General features: G+C 46.7%; 1 protein-coding gene across 1 annotated transcript in view; it reads left to right on the forward strand.

The window, feature by feature from the left end:
- The first annotated feature begins 920 nt into the window (after positions 1-920).
- LOC308357369 (multidrug and toxin extrusion protein 1-like) overlaps positions 921-15,006 on the forward strand; it is a 53,448-nt gene continuing 39,362 nt past the window's right edge. Inside the window, exon 1 of the mRNA XM_080826892.1 lies at positions 921-984. The gene's annotated coding sequence lies outside the window, so the exon portion shown is untranslated. The remainder of the gene's footprint in view (positions 985-15,006) is intronic.

Raw genomic sequence — 15,006 nt, forward strand, 5'->3', positions numbered from 1 at the left:
CTGAGCTGCCCTTACAGGGGAAAATTCTAGAAGCTGAATGTCAGAAAGAAACAGAGCGACGTCTGCCACCTTTATCTTCAGGGGATGCGCAAAACAGACAGTGGCAAAGAATAGAGACACAAGTGACCGAGGGAAACCTGGATGTATTTTGAAGTGTCCTGAGCACATTCTAGAAATAGAAGGTCTCTCGTGTATCAAACAGAATGATAGACCCACACACTCACACACAGGACTGGAAAGGAACATGCTTTAAAACACTAGCCAGTGATTATCCCTGGGTGGTGAGATGACAGATTTTTATTTTGTCTTTGTGCCCATGTTTCTCATTTTTCCACAACGAATGGTAAAGAATGGTGGCCAAGTGTGCCAAATGGGGTGGGTCTGGGGAGCTGCTTGCCTCCACACCCTGGCTTTGTCTCTGATCAGTTGTGTGACGTGGGCGATTTATTTTATTTCTTTTTCACTGCTCAGTGCCCAAAACCCTCCTCTGGAGAATGGGAACAATAAAGGTTCCTACCTCATAGGGTTCAGTGAGTGAATTTATGGAGAGTGCTTCCAACAGCGACGGACAGGCACATAGTAAACACCATAGACTGTGGTGCTGGGTATTATTATCATTATTATTTCAACACTATTACTATTTCCAAGGCCAGAAACTTCTGGTTAAATCAGTCGGTAAGGGAAGGTCACGTCAGTCCGGCACTTGGACGTGAGAGCATTCCGCTGCCTGTCTGACCGCGTGATTCCGTGCTGGGAAGGGATCATGCAAATCCACATGGGTCTGGCCACAGTGGCAACCACAGGCAGCCCGACTCTGTTTAGGGCCTCCCCACCAACTGCGTGATCTTGACCCTAGCTGGGAATGCAGAGAACAGAAAGACGGCGCTGCCCTCTTAGAGACGCGGCTCACCAGCAGAGGGCGCAAGCGGCAAACCCAGGAAAAGTCCGGCCTTGGAACTTGGAAAATCTTTTTCCTCTGACACAGTGAGTACTTTCGAGATTGTCTGTTTGAGTACCTCTTAAAGACTTTCTGGAAATCGATGTAACCTTTGCATATTTTGTAGTAGGCACCTAACACTTTTTGTGAAAATTAAAAATCGTTGCAAGACCTGGCATGTTATAAATAGTAATATGTTAAAATCTGCAGTTACATCATTTTCTAAATATAGCCCGTGAAGTGTAAACACCGCCACGATCTGATACTTTGATGCATTTTAAAAAGACAAGAACAAACTCCTATGTACTGGTTAGAAATTTTGCATGGTTCCTTTTTCTCTTTGTACGTCCATGTTCCTCCCTCCACAAATTCAGGATAATATACACTTTCACGATGGGTGATTTTTTATTTTACCCCCCGTCATACTTCTCTCCACAAAAATGCAAATATAAGTTGAAAATTAAAATGCCTATTTCCTGAGACTTTAGAGGTGGAAGCGTTAACAACTTTTCTTTGGGATGGAATTATCACTGCTTCGTATTAGCGCAGTGCTCAGACAAACAGCACAAATGTATTATGAGTTTTGGTAACAGAGCTTGAAATGGTCAGATTGCAAGTTTTTACACCCTGGGGCAATGCACCCTAGGGAGAAGGTGGCTTTTCTGGTGACAAAGACCAAACAGAGAAAGGGCAAACCAAAGGGAACACTCAACCCGCAGTGTGCTTTTCTCAGGCAGGGTGCTTGTAACAAGGAAATGGAGAGTCTGGAAAATCAGTTCCTTAAAACTGAACTTGTCACAGATTCCCTCGGGAAGTCTTCCTGCGTCCTGGGGTGTGTTGTCCAAACCTATTATTTAGAAAATAGAAAAGCCAAATAAGTACATTGGCCACTGGACTGGGGGTGGGGGGTCTGTGTTCGCCCAGCTGAGTGGATAAAGTAAGAGAGAGATAAAGTAAGGGAGAGCACATTGCAACATGCTTTCATTATAATGAAATGTCTGTGGCCCACGGGGTGGCTGGATCAGAAATCGCTGATTGGGGGGCGGTGCCTGGGTGGCTCAGCCGGTAAAGGTGGCTCTGCCTTCAGCTCAGGTCATGATGCCAGGGTTCTGCGGTCGAGCCCCAAGTCAGGCTCCCTGCTGGGGCGGAGCGGGGCGGGGGAGGTTTGCTTCTCCCTCTCCCTCTGCTGCTCCCTCTGCTTCTGCTCTCCCTCTGTGTCAAATACATAAATAAATAAAATCTTAAAAAAAAAAAATCACTGATGAAAGTCAACCCAGAGGAAGCTTCAGGACCAACTCACAGACGGAATCTGTGCAAAGGGATGAAAAGAAAATTCTCCTAGTGACATCATTCTTTTACTACAGGGAATGGCAGCACAGCCAGCCGGAGCTATGTCTGTTTTAAATGTTTTACGTTATTTTTAAGAGTTTATACTACATACTATAAGCATCGCATGCGTCTATAGTCTATCTAATGGCCTTACTTTGCTCACTGAAATAGTTTACAGCTCTTCAAATTCCGTTTCTAGCAAGTCCTATAAATAGAATCTGAACGTGAGAAAATGAACATATTTGTAACTCACCTGTTTGTTTTAATTTGTAAAAATAGGGGTAGTTTGTGATTGAATGGAGCTTCAGTCCCTTGCTTTTTTGATCACACATGATGTCTGGTCTCTGAGATTTAAAAATAGATGAAATGCGTGTTTCTTAGTGGAAAGGATACATTTTGATGTTTGACATATTTACATTCGAATCCTAGTTAGGCCTGTAAGGGCCTATTTAGCCAGAGCGCTGGACACCCCCCTCCCCCCGCCCCCATCAGGGAACTTACTTCAAAGCAAGTCCGGGAAACCAGTCCCAGGTAACAAAGCCCAAATACAAGGGTGGGTCAGGCCAGGTGGAGGTTTCCAATCAGTGGGGGCGCATACTGTCTCCCTAGCTACCAAGGAGTGTGGGTCCCGCCTTTTGGGAGCCAATTCTCACCAAGGTGATAGACTAGTTGAAATATCTACTATAGGGTAAATTGTAATTCAATTGGCCACCCATGTGTGACCTAGCATGTAGCTTTCTCTGTGTGTTACAATCTCATTGGCCACCTGTGTGTGGCCAGGCCCAACCACATGGCCTTTGCTCTATAAGTTAGTCTGTAAGGCAGGGAGGGGTCGCCGCTTTGTAAGAGATGTCCCCGGTCAGTCGGTTTGATTCTCCATGCTTGGTGCGAAATAAAGCTTTGCTTGACCTTCACTTTGTATCAGTCTCGCTCCTTTGATTACGAAGCTAACAAGGCCAATTGCTTTTTTTTTTTTTAAGATTTTATTTATTTGACAGAGAGAGAGATCACAAGTAGGCAGAGAGGCAGGCAGAGAGAGAGGAGGAGGCTCCCCACTGAGCAGAGAGTCCAATGCAGGGCTCGATCCCAGGACCCTGAGATCATGACCTGAGCCGAGGCAGAGGCCCAACCCACTGAACCACCCAGGCACCTTGCCAACTACTTTTTTATGAGCTTTAGTTTTCTTTCTTTCTTTCTTTTTTAAAAAATTTTTAAAAGATTTTATTTATTTATTTGACAGAGTGATACCACAAGTAGGCAGAGCAGCAGGCAGAGAGAGAGGGGAAAGCAGGCTCCCTGCTGAGCAGAGAGCCCGATGCGGGGCTCGATCCCAGGACCCCGAGACCATGACCTGAGCCTAAGGCAGAGGCCCAACCCGCTGAGCCACCCAGGCTCCCCTCTTTCTTTCTTTTTAAGATTTTATGTATTTATTTGACAGAGAGTGAGTGAGAACACAAGCAGGGGAAGGTGTAGAGGGAGGGGGGACCTGCCCCACCCCCCCGATGTAGGGCTTGATCCCAGGACCCTGGGATCATGACCTGAGCCATAATCAAGACACTTAACAGACTGAGCCATCCTGGTGCCCCTGTCCTATGTGTTGAATTCGAGGATTTTACTGGCAACTAGTTACAACCCTTCCAGCATTAATACTCTCTACTCATGGGTCTCTCAAATTTCCCTGCTCTCGTGTGGTCCTCTGACCTAGATTAAATAGATTTGAGGCACTTTAGAGAACAAAACTGCTGGAATCAATATAAATGTAGAAATTTCATAGTCTCTTGGGTCGAGCCTGCTCCTGACAATATGGAGATGTTGGGTGTCTTTTCTGAACCCCCACATCTGAAAATATGGGATTTCTTCGTTTTTGTCACTGTGTGCCTGGGGACAGCAGGCTCACACAATGCATTTGCTGGGGATTCCTGTCTCTCAATGATCAGATATTAAATTATGACCTTTTATTTTCCCGCTGTCTCTGGAATCAGGCAGAAGTCATTTCCAGTCCCCTTTCTGCACTAGTCATCACTTACCCTGGGGCAAGTTACTTAGCCATTTGAACCTGAAAGGAGGCCATTTGAAGAAGCTAAGAACAGCTCCAGGATTGCTGTGAAGATTAGGAGATTATGGATGAAAGCACTGAGCATAGCCCCGGAATATGTGGCTAATGCTATTACAAAAAAAGAAAATGTCATTATGCCAAATTATGGGTAATGACATGACATTTTTATGGTTGTTGCATTAGTCAGCTTGGGCTGCCATAACAAAATACCATAGCCTGGGAGCCCTAAACAACAGAAATTTATTTTCTCTTGGTTCTGGATGCTGGAAGTCCTAGATCAAGGTGCCGGGTGGCTCACTTCCTGCTGGGGACCTGCCTTGCCACTCTTTGATGGCCACCATCTTGCTCCGTCTTCGCATGGCCTTTTCTCTAATGCATGCCGTCTTTTTATAAGGGCACGAGTCCTACCGGATTAGGACCCCACCTTTCAGACCTCATTTAACTTCAGTTACATCCTAAAAGCCCTACCTCCAAATATAGTCACCCTGGGGGTTAGAGCATCGACATGGGAATCAGGGAGAGGACACAATTCAGTCATTGTTATTAATATTCTTGGGGTCAGGGGTGCCTGGGTGGCTCAGTTGTTGAAGCATCTGCCTTTGACTCAGGTCATGATCCTAGGGTCCTGGGATGGAGCCCCATATCGGGCTTCCTGCTCTGCGGGAAGTCTGCTTCTCCCTCTGCCCACTGCTCCCCCTGCTTGTGCTCGTTCTCTCTAACAAGTAAATAAAATCTTTGAATCTTTTTTTTTTTTAAGATGCTCAAATGGCCAAAAAATATGTGAAAAGAGAACAGATCTCATTAGTCCTTAGGGGAATGGAATCAAAAGCAAAATGTTCTATACACACCCACACGTGCGTGCACGCACACACACACACACACACACACACAAGCACACCGGGATGACCAAAATGAGAAGATTGCACACCTTGGTGAGGAAGTACAGCAAATAGAAATGTCCTGCCCTGCCTCGGGCATTTTCTGACAGTGGATTAGCACAGAGTCATGAGAACGAGCCAACTTCCACCACGCACCTGAGCAGGGATAACCCTCAGCGCTGAGAGAGAACACTGGATGAGAGAAGTCACACACAAAACATGCGCCCTCGCTAACTTCTTTTTACGTCAGTAGAAAACAGAGCGAAGCTGAGCTTGTATTCATTTCCCAGGGTTGCCATAACCGGTCGATCTCTACACACTCGATGACTTTCAACAAGAGGAATTCATTCTCTCACAGCCAGGAACCCGGAAGTCCAAAGTCAAGATGTTGGCTTTGTTCCCTCCAGAGGCTCCAGGGGAGAACCCATGGTTACCCCTTCCGGCTCCTGGCGGCTGTAGGAACAGCTTGCCTGACCCCATCATGGTGGTCTCCCTCTCTGTCTTCTCCTTCTCTGTCTTCCCATGTCCTTCCCCATGCGGGTCTTTTCTCTTCTGCCTCTTGTAAGGACACTTGTCATAAGAGCCAGGGCCCATCCAGGTAATCCAGGATGATCTCTTCTCCAGATGGTTAATTTAATAACATGAGAGGATCTTTTTTCCAAATAAGGTCACATTTGTGGGTTCTAGGGATTATATTTTTGCAGAGTGAGGGGGAGGCACAGTACAATCCACTAGAACGCAGGATAGTGGGTTCATTTGGGGAGATTAGTGACTAGAAGGCCACAAGGGGGCTTTGGAAGGCTCGATAATGTTCTGTCTTTAATCCGGCTACTGGTTACGGAGGTGTATTCACTTTGTGAAAATTCACCAAGCCGGACACCCATGATCTGGGTGCATTTATTTATGTATGTTGAGATATGGTGATTCTTTCTTTTCCAAAGAATGCATCAAAGGGGTAGGTAAAGATTGTCTGCTCTTTGCCGATCTTCCCAGCTTCCTAATGAAGGGAGTTTGGGGTTCTCTGAACAGACCAACCTTTAGGATGACATCTCAACTTTTGTCGGATGTGGAGGCTTCAGTAGAAAGAGGGTCAATGACAGATCACACACCCCAGAAGAAACTACAGATTTTTTTTTTTTTTACCAAAAAAATACAGAAGAAACCACATCCTTGGCTCAGATCATTCCAGAACTATCATGTGGGAAGCAGAGAAGTCACACATCATGCAAGAGCAGAATTAGGACTGGCCGGTGGGAATTTTATATTATGTCTCGACGTAATGAAGAGCCTCCCCCTTCTGGGGTACGTTAAGCAGAAGAGAGGCTCCCAACCATGTCCATGCCTTAATCCCCAGACTCTGTGAGTATGTTAGATCCCACGGCAAAGGGGAATTAAGGATGGAGGTGGAGACGGATGTGATTTGACAAGGATTCCATCTGTGTTGCTAGCTTTGAAGATGGAGGAAGAAGCCAAGAGCCCAAGGAACACAGACAGCTCGCTTCCTGAAGCTAGGAAGGGCGAGGGAATGGACTCTCTCCTGGGGATTCCCAAGAGGAGTGGAGCCTGGCCAACACCTTGACTGTAGTCCAGCGAGACCTACTTTGGATCTCTGACCTCCAGAACTGTGAGATAATACATTGGTGTTGTTTAAACCACTAGGTTTGTGGCAACTGGTTCCAGCAGCCCCAGGAAACTGGTAGAAATCATGAGACCCATCACTGAAGGTGTTCAAAGAAAGACTAGACGATTTGCTGTGATGGTCATAGAGCACACACAGAGCTAGCTAGAGATTCTGTAAGACCCCTTGTATCTTGGAGAGGAGGAAGGCTCCTGTTTGCGTCATTCAGTAGAGTTCGTGGTGTGCTTTTATACACATTTTATCCTTTGAGCCTCTCAGTAAGTTTATGGAAATAGAGGGGCACCTGACTGGCTCAGTCGGTAGAGCCTACGGCGCTTGATCTTGGAGGTCGTGAGTTCGAGCCCCACATTGGGGAGTATAGATGACATTAAAAAAAAAAAAGTTCATGGGGATAGACCGAGTAGGAATTATTCTTATCATTTAGTGGCAAGAATGTTGAAATTCAAGGTGCGGTGGCTTGCCTGCAGTCATGCAGCCAGGAAATGGCAGAAGCAAGGCCAGAACCCTGGTCTCCTGATTTACCGGTGGGTGGCTCTTTCTTTTTTTTTTTCTTTTTTAAAAAGATTTTAAAATTTTATTTATTTGACAGACAGAGACCACAAGTAGGCAGAGAGAGAGAGAGAGAGAGAGAGAGGAGGAAGCAGGCTCCCTGCTGAGCAGAGAGCCCGATGCGGGGCTTGATCCCAGGACTCCGGGATCATGACCCGAGCTGAAGGCAGAGGCTTTAACCCACTGAGCCACCCAGGCACCCCTGGTGGCTCTTCCCACTCAATGATGCTGCTGCTTTCAGAAACTAAAGGTCTCCATTGGTGGGGAACCAAATGGGCTTATTTCACACTGTCCCAGAGAAAGAGCTAGGGTGTCTCCTTTTAGCCTCCAAATCCAACCTCCGTCCAGCTCTGCCCTGCACCCTTCCCCTGCCGTCCGCCCCGGGGGCAGTGCTGAGTCAGTGAGCTCCTGACTGGTTTGGGGTATTGAGCTCCCTCAGGGCAGAGCAAGGCCTGGCCTCCGAGCGGCCAGCATCCTGAGCTCACTGAGGCAGCAGCTGGTGCTGGTGTTAACCTCTGGCCTTGCCTGGAGTTTGTTTATCTTGATCGTAAGGAATGGCAGCCACACCTCTGTACACTGGCTGGCTGGGCCTAAAAATCTCAGGGTGCGACATCAGGTCACAGCAAGGTGTGAGCTGGGCGGGGCCAGCAGGCATTCCCTTGCCAGGTGTACGTGGGTGTACCTGCTTCGGGGGATGCAGAGCTCCAAGCCCAAGGGGAGTAGAGATCCGCCCTCTCCTCTCTCTGGGGCAGGAACACTGGCTTTCGCTGAGCACTTCCAACCAGAAGACACTCGCCTCTGGTTGTCTGCTCTGCACCTGTTCCTCCCCCATTCTATGCCAGAGGAACCACACAGTGCTTTTAAGGGATCATTTCCCACCCCTCTTTCTCGACCACGGCCTGAACTCCATCCCGTTTGAAGAGGTCGCCCCTTGGATGCATCATGAAGGCTTAAGACACAAAGCTCGGACACACAGAACAGCACCCAGATTCGCTAAAGAGTGTGTTAGCCTAAATCAGTCACCAAGTCTGGTTCTCCCAGCTTACCACAAAGGCCTTTCTGAGGACCCTGTTGGGGAGGGCGACAGTTTCCCACTCTAGGCAAGATCAGGTTCTACCACTTAAATTTTACTTTTCAGGTGATAGGGGCGACTGGGTGGCTCAGTCGGTTAAGCGTCTGCCTTCAGCTCAGGTCATGATCTCAGGGTCCTGGGATCAAGCCCCACAACAGGCTCCCTGCTCAGCGGGGACTCTGCTTGTCCCTCTCCCTCTGCCCCTCCCCTCCCACTCTCTTTCTCAAATAAATAAATAAAGTCTAAAAAAAAAAAAAAAGAAAAGATGACAGGGTGCCCTCAGCAGGTTGGACCATTTGGGGACATCCAAGTTGCTAGAGTTGCGTGTACACATGGACTGGAATTATCTTGATTCTGCCACTTTGCGGAGTTCACAGTTGTCCCTTCTGTAAGTGCTGATCCATATGAGCACCCCCGTGGGGTAAGATACCTTCAAAGCTATTTCGATGCATTATGGATCCTTAAGGCACAAAGCGCAGACACACAAAACAGCACCCCGATTTGCTAAAGAGTGTGTTTGCCTTTACAAAACCCACTGGGAAGCGGTGAGGGGACATTGGCAAAAACACAAGAGATCTGGATTCAGAGGCCTCAGAGTTTGTAAGAATTTGGGCCAAGCTACTCTGTCGGTGGTGTTTCCTAATCAGTGAGGACCATTTGGCACTGAGCTAAGGAAGCTTGTGAATGAAGGGCACGACAAAGTCAGGAGCAATTGAGGGAGGACCTGATCTCAGACAAATCCTAGTGAAATATCGAAATTCCAAAGATAAAGTCAAGATTGGCCATATAAGGAAGAAGAAGAAGAAAAAAGCCGTCTTTTATTTATCTATTTATTTATGAGAGAGAAAGAGCGGGGGGGTGGGTGGGCAGAAGGGGAGAGGGAGAAGCAGACTCCCTGATGAGCAGGGAGCCTGATGCGGAACTCGATCCCAGGACCCGGAGATCATGACCTGAGCTGAAGGCAGACACCCAACTGACTGAGCCACCTAGGCGCCCCAGAAAAATGCTTTCTGTATCAGTTAGGCTGTTTTCCTCAGTGTGATAGATACAGTTGTCCAAACTGGACCAGAGTTAGAGACACGGAGGAGCCCGAGGGAAGGAAGGCTCAGGCATACCGGTCAAAGCTTCTAGAGTTTATGTTCTTTGGGGAAGCAACTCTGAATGCTGAATTGCTGACACTTTGCTAACACGGTGAATGGGTGCTTATGTACGTGTCCCAGGCAGGAGCAAAACCAAAGCAAACACTTTTTACCATGAGCTAAGCCAAACCAAACCCCAAACCCACTCTGTCAAGTTCTGGTTTCCCAAATTAATGAGATCTGAGTCCTATAACTTGTTTCCTCCGACCTAAAACCCTTCTCCTCAACTTTTGCAATGCTGACATCTGATGACATGTGGCCAATTTTATGGATATGATTTTCATGTGAAAAAAAAATGTGTGTGTGTGTGTGTGTGTGTCATGGACAGACTTGGTAACCTTGGAGATCTTGACTTTTTCTCCTCTTCAGATGTTTTCTTATTTGGCAATCCATTCTCTCACGGCTGACCTTGGAACAGTTTTGCAGACAACGTTCTTCTCTTGGCTAAAACGCATCTGTTTCCAGGTCTCCCTGTCACCGAGGAAGGGTACACTGGGGCAGCCTGGAATGTTCACCCACTAGAGCTAAGGAAGCAGCACTTCCGAGTGTAGAGTATCCTGACTGGGTGGGGGCCGGTGGCGAAGGTGGCCTGGGTGGCTCAGTGAGTTAAGCCTCTGTCTTCGGCTCAGGTCATGATCCCAAGATCCTGGGATCAAGCCCCACATCGGGCTCTCTGCTCAGCGGGGAGCCTGCTTCCTCCTCTCTCTCTGCCTGCCTCTCTGCCTACTTGTGCTGTCACTGTCAAATAAATAAATAAAATCTTAAAAAGAAAAAAAAGAATTCACTCAAGGCAGAACAAAAGAGAAGTTTCTTGAACACACCGCAAGCGAGCTGTAGGCAGGACAGCAAAGGAGAGAGTGTCTACCCCAAGGCGGTGGTGACGGGTATATTTACAGGATGGAGTGACGGAGTATGGGAACGTAGGGAATTTTTCCTTTTTTGGTAATTTTAAGAACTGTGCCAGTTGTAATTGGTCCGTTAGGGTCTGTGACCAATTCGAGGTGGGTCTTTTAAGGAGCCTGTTTGCATTCAGCTCGGTGGTCACTGCGGCGCTATTGCCTTGTTCAAGTTCACTTTGCTCAAGCCTGTTGCCTAAATGCAGCCTCTCCGTGGCGGTTTGCCCTGGCCTGGCCCACCATGAATCTCATGAAACGATAAAGCTTGGGTCTCACTGACCCTGTGTTTTCTATGTGTCCTTTGGCTCTGTTTCTGTCCCAGGTTATATCTGCGTCTTGGCCAAGTCTGGTTTTGGTCTGGTTCTTACCCTCGTACAGTGACCCTATGGCGGGGGGTGGGGTCTGGGGGGTGGGATTTATGGTTGGACTGTTTGGTGAGCAGTGTCAGATGTCCGTATTTCTGGTCATTAGTTTATTTCTTCCTTTATCTTGGGGATTCTGGTATCTCGACTGGGAAGCCTAGTTTTATTTTTTTGTTCCTATGCCAGTATGAGCTCAAATCACTTAAATAGGAAATGTAGATTTTTCCTCCCTGGGACGGAGAGAAGCTTGACAGTAGCTGTAGTTCTGCCATCCAGTAATTGTTACAGTTCTGTGTTTTACTTACTGACCTGTGGGTTCTATCTCTCTGTGTGGTTACGCTTGTAAGAAGCATTCTGTACCGAATTCCAATGTGTGTGTGTGTGTGTGTGTGTGTGTGTGCATGCACGCGTGCGTGCGCAGGTGCCGTTTCCCTACACCACCGAACAATCCTTAGACACTAGCAGGGTATCCTACAAGTCAAGTCAATTTTTATACCATCTACCTGGACATAGGGTCAGATCCCACAAGTAAAGAGCTGTCCTATAAGGCCACCCTCACCCTCCAGTCTTCCCACTTTAGAAACACAAGTCCAGATTGGCCCCTATACTTTTGACCAACAGGCCAGAGACTGGAGGTACCCATGACCCCCACCTTAGATTCAATTAACTTTCTAGAGCAGCTCACAGAACTCAGAGAAACAGTTTACTTACTAGATGATGGGTTTGTTATAAGAGAATATAACTCAGGAACGGCCTGATGGAAGAGATGCGCAGGGCAAGGTATGTGGGAAGGGCCGGAAACTTCCATGTTCTCCAAGGGCCACTGTCCCCAAATAGCCACCTGCTCACCAACCCAGCAGCTCTCTGAACCCCATCCTTTTGGGTTTTTATGGAGGATTCATTAAGTAGGCATGATGAATTAAGTCATTACCATTGGTGATTGAACTCCACCTAGACCCAAGCCTTCTCCTCTTCCCGGAGGGTGGGGGTAAACCCAAAAGGCTCCAACCCTCTAATCACACAGTGGGCTCAACTAGCAAACCGTCCTCACCCTTGTGAGGCCCAGGAGTCAACCATGAACAGAACAAAAGGCATCTTGATTGCTCTTCTTACTTGAGAAATTCCAATGGTTTGGGAAGCTCTGTGCCAGAAATGGGATGAAGAACCCAATACAGTGTCCATTTTTTTTTAATTTTAAAAAGATTTTATTTATTTATTTGATAGACAGAGATCACAAGTAGGCAGCGAGGCAGGCAGAGAGAGAGGGGGGGAGGCAGGCTCCCCGCTGAGCAGAGAACCTGATGTGGGGCTTGATCCCAGGACCCTGGGATCATGACCTGAGCCGAAAGCAGAGGCTTAACCCACTGAGCCACAATTTTAAATTGTGATGTGGTTTATAATAAAACTTTCCCTTTCTTGCAAATGAGAGTAACTTACCTTTCACAATAATCTATTTACAATCTCTCTGGAGCTAGAGCCCTTTCTCTCTGAGTCTTTTGAATCTGTGACTCCCTTGACAGTACCCTTTTCTAGTTTTGGTTTCATCCTTGGGCTGGCAGCATGACGGGATGGCTGGACTTTTAGGGATCACGCCTAGATATAGCAACACCTGAAGGGGAAAATAAGGGCTTTTCCCTTCCAGGACTCTTTCTTAGAAACAAGGCTGTCTTTGCCAGAGATGTGCATCAGATTTGCTGTCGTGTTTCATGGCCATGATTGAGGCACATGTGTCCATTCCAACATGGAGCCCTGACGAGGAAAATGAGATTACCATGACTAGCCAAGACGAATCACTTGGAATGAAAAGAATATTGGAAAATTAGGGGCACCTGGGTGGCTCAGTGGGTTAAAGCCTCTGCCTTCGGCTCAGGTCATGATCCCAGGGTGCTGGGATCGAGCCCCGCATCGGGCTCTCTGCTCAGCGGGAAGCCTGCTTCTCCCTCTCTCTCTCTCTGCCTGCCTCTCTGCCTACTTGTGATCTCTGTCTGTCAAATGAATAAATAAAATCTTAAAAAAAAAAAGAATATTGGAAAATTAGCCACAGTGATCACCATGGTTCCTTACAATAAAAAGAATCTGAGCGGCTTTGGATTTTTCATCTGTAACACACAATGCTAGAAACAAAGTGATGAAGTTCTAGAACCTAGGAGAGGTTCGGTGGGGGTGAGGTCCGGAGCTGATGACCAAGAAAGAATTCTTGAGACATCTTTGGTGCAAAATGGTGGTTTATTAAAGCACGGGGACAGGACCCGTGGGCAGGAAGAGCTGCTGCCCCGGGGATGTGAGGAGTGGCTGGTTATATACACAGGAGTTGGGTAGGTGAGGACAAAGCGGGTGATGTTAGTCTCTAAGGAATTTTGGAAGCAAGGTCTCCAGGACCCTAAGGGACTAGCTATTGTTGGGAGAAAATTTATTTATTACTAGTAGTAAAAATCTTCTTGTGAGACCCTTTAGATGTGTATCAGTGGGCCATATGCTTGGAAATGATTCTCGACACTATCTTGGAGATCTAGAGAAAAAATTTCACATTTCTCCTATCAAATGTCCTTGTTAGTGAGATTTGGGTTTAGAAGAAATTTAACTTTATTTAGGGCTTGAGGAACTGAGTTACTTGCCTCTGGAAATTGTGCTATTGTTAAGATAGCTTCTTTGTTGTAAATCTCTAGGACATTGGTAAACCAAGGGAGACTCCTGTCTTGCAGGATTGTGATCTCTGCAAGTTAACTATTTGTTTCTTGTTTATGGCAGTCAGGGGTGCTGAGGAATGTCACACATAATACGGAGGGGAGTGGGTGGAGAGGGGGTGCAAGGTGCCAGCTTTTGCTTTGTCCTCAGCCAGCCTCCTGCTCCCTCATCAAAAGGATACCTTGCATATCCTTTCTAAAACGTGGCGACTTGAGAAAATACCCCCTATATAATGAAGAGTTCATCAGAATAAATAATCCAGGAAAACCAGAGACATGTTGAGAATACGGTGAGTGTGAGATGAAGAATAGTGTTCCCCAGAGACGGCCACACCCTAACCCCTGCGACCTCTGAGCGTTGCCTTTTGCCTGGCAAAGGGATTTTGTGAACGGGCTTAATTTAAGGGTCCTGCATGCAAAGATCATCCTGGATTATCAAATATAATATATAATATATAATATAATATATAATTATAAATAATGATTATAAATCAATAATTTATAATAAAATTATAATTATATATAAATTTATATATGACATATGATATAAATTTATAATAAAATTATAAATTTATATTATAATATTATATATTATATTATAATATTATATATATAATTATATAATATATAATATAATCTCAGAGGTCCTAACAAGAGGAGAGCAAAAGGGTCAAAATCAGGAAAAGGCAATGTAGTGCTGAAGCAGAGGTTGGAGCAATGAACTTCAAAGATGGAGGAAGGAGGGGTGCCTGGGTGGCTCAGTGGGCTAAAGCCTCTGCCTTCAGCTCGGGTCATGATCTCAGGGTCCTGGGATCGAGCCAGCATCGGGCTCTCTGCTCGGCGGGGAGCCTGCTTCCCCCCACCTCTCTCTCTGCCTACTTGTGATCGCCGTCTGTCGAGTAAATAAATAAAATCTTAAAAAAAAAAAAAAAAAGATGGAGGAAGGAGCCATGAGCCAAGAGGTGCGGGCAGCCTAGAAATGCTGGAAAAGGAAGGAAGATGGATTTCCCCCTAGAGCCTCCAGCAGCATCGCAGCCCTGCTCACATCTTGATCTTACCCCACGAAACCCATTTCAGACTTATGACCGCTGCAAAATGAAGTTTTTGAAAGAGGACTCCACCAATCTCCATGTTGACCTCAACATTCTAACTGATTAAGTTCTTCTTTCCAGCTTATCTCTTACCTCAGGCAAAAGACCCTGTGGGCAAGTCACCTGGGCTGGGGACAGAACTATCCACCCAGTCAAGCCATCAGCAACAGCCCGGAGCCAGCGGGACCCCTCCCGCAGGTGACTGACTCCAAGACAATGATGGACCAGGTCTTTACTGCCCACCTGTGGGGACCCACCGACCCTCGCCCCTTATGTAAACCTGGAAGTATTTCCAGGACTTTGGAGACAGTCTCTGAAACTGTTCACTGTCTTCCCCAGTACTGGCCTCACTGAAGTAAATTCCTGTCTGTTTC

This window comes from Martes martes (genome assembly GCF_963455335.1).
Source record: "Martes martes genome assembly, chromosome: 16".
NCBI lineage: Eukaryota > Metazoa > Chordata > Mammalia > Carnivora > Mustelidae > Martes > Martes martes.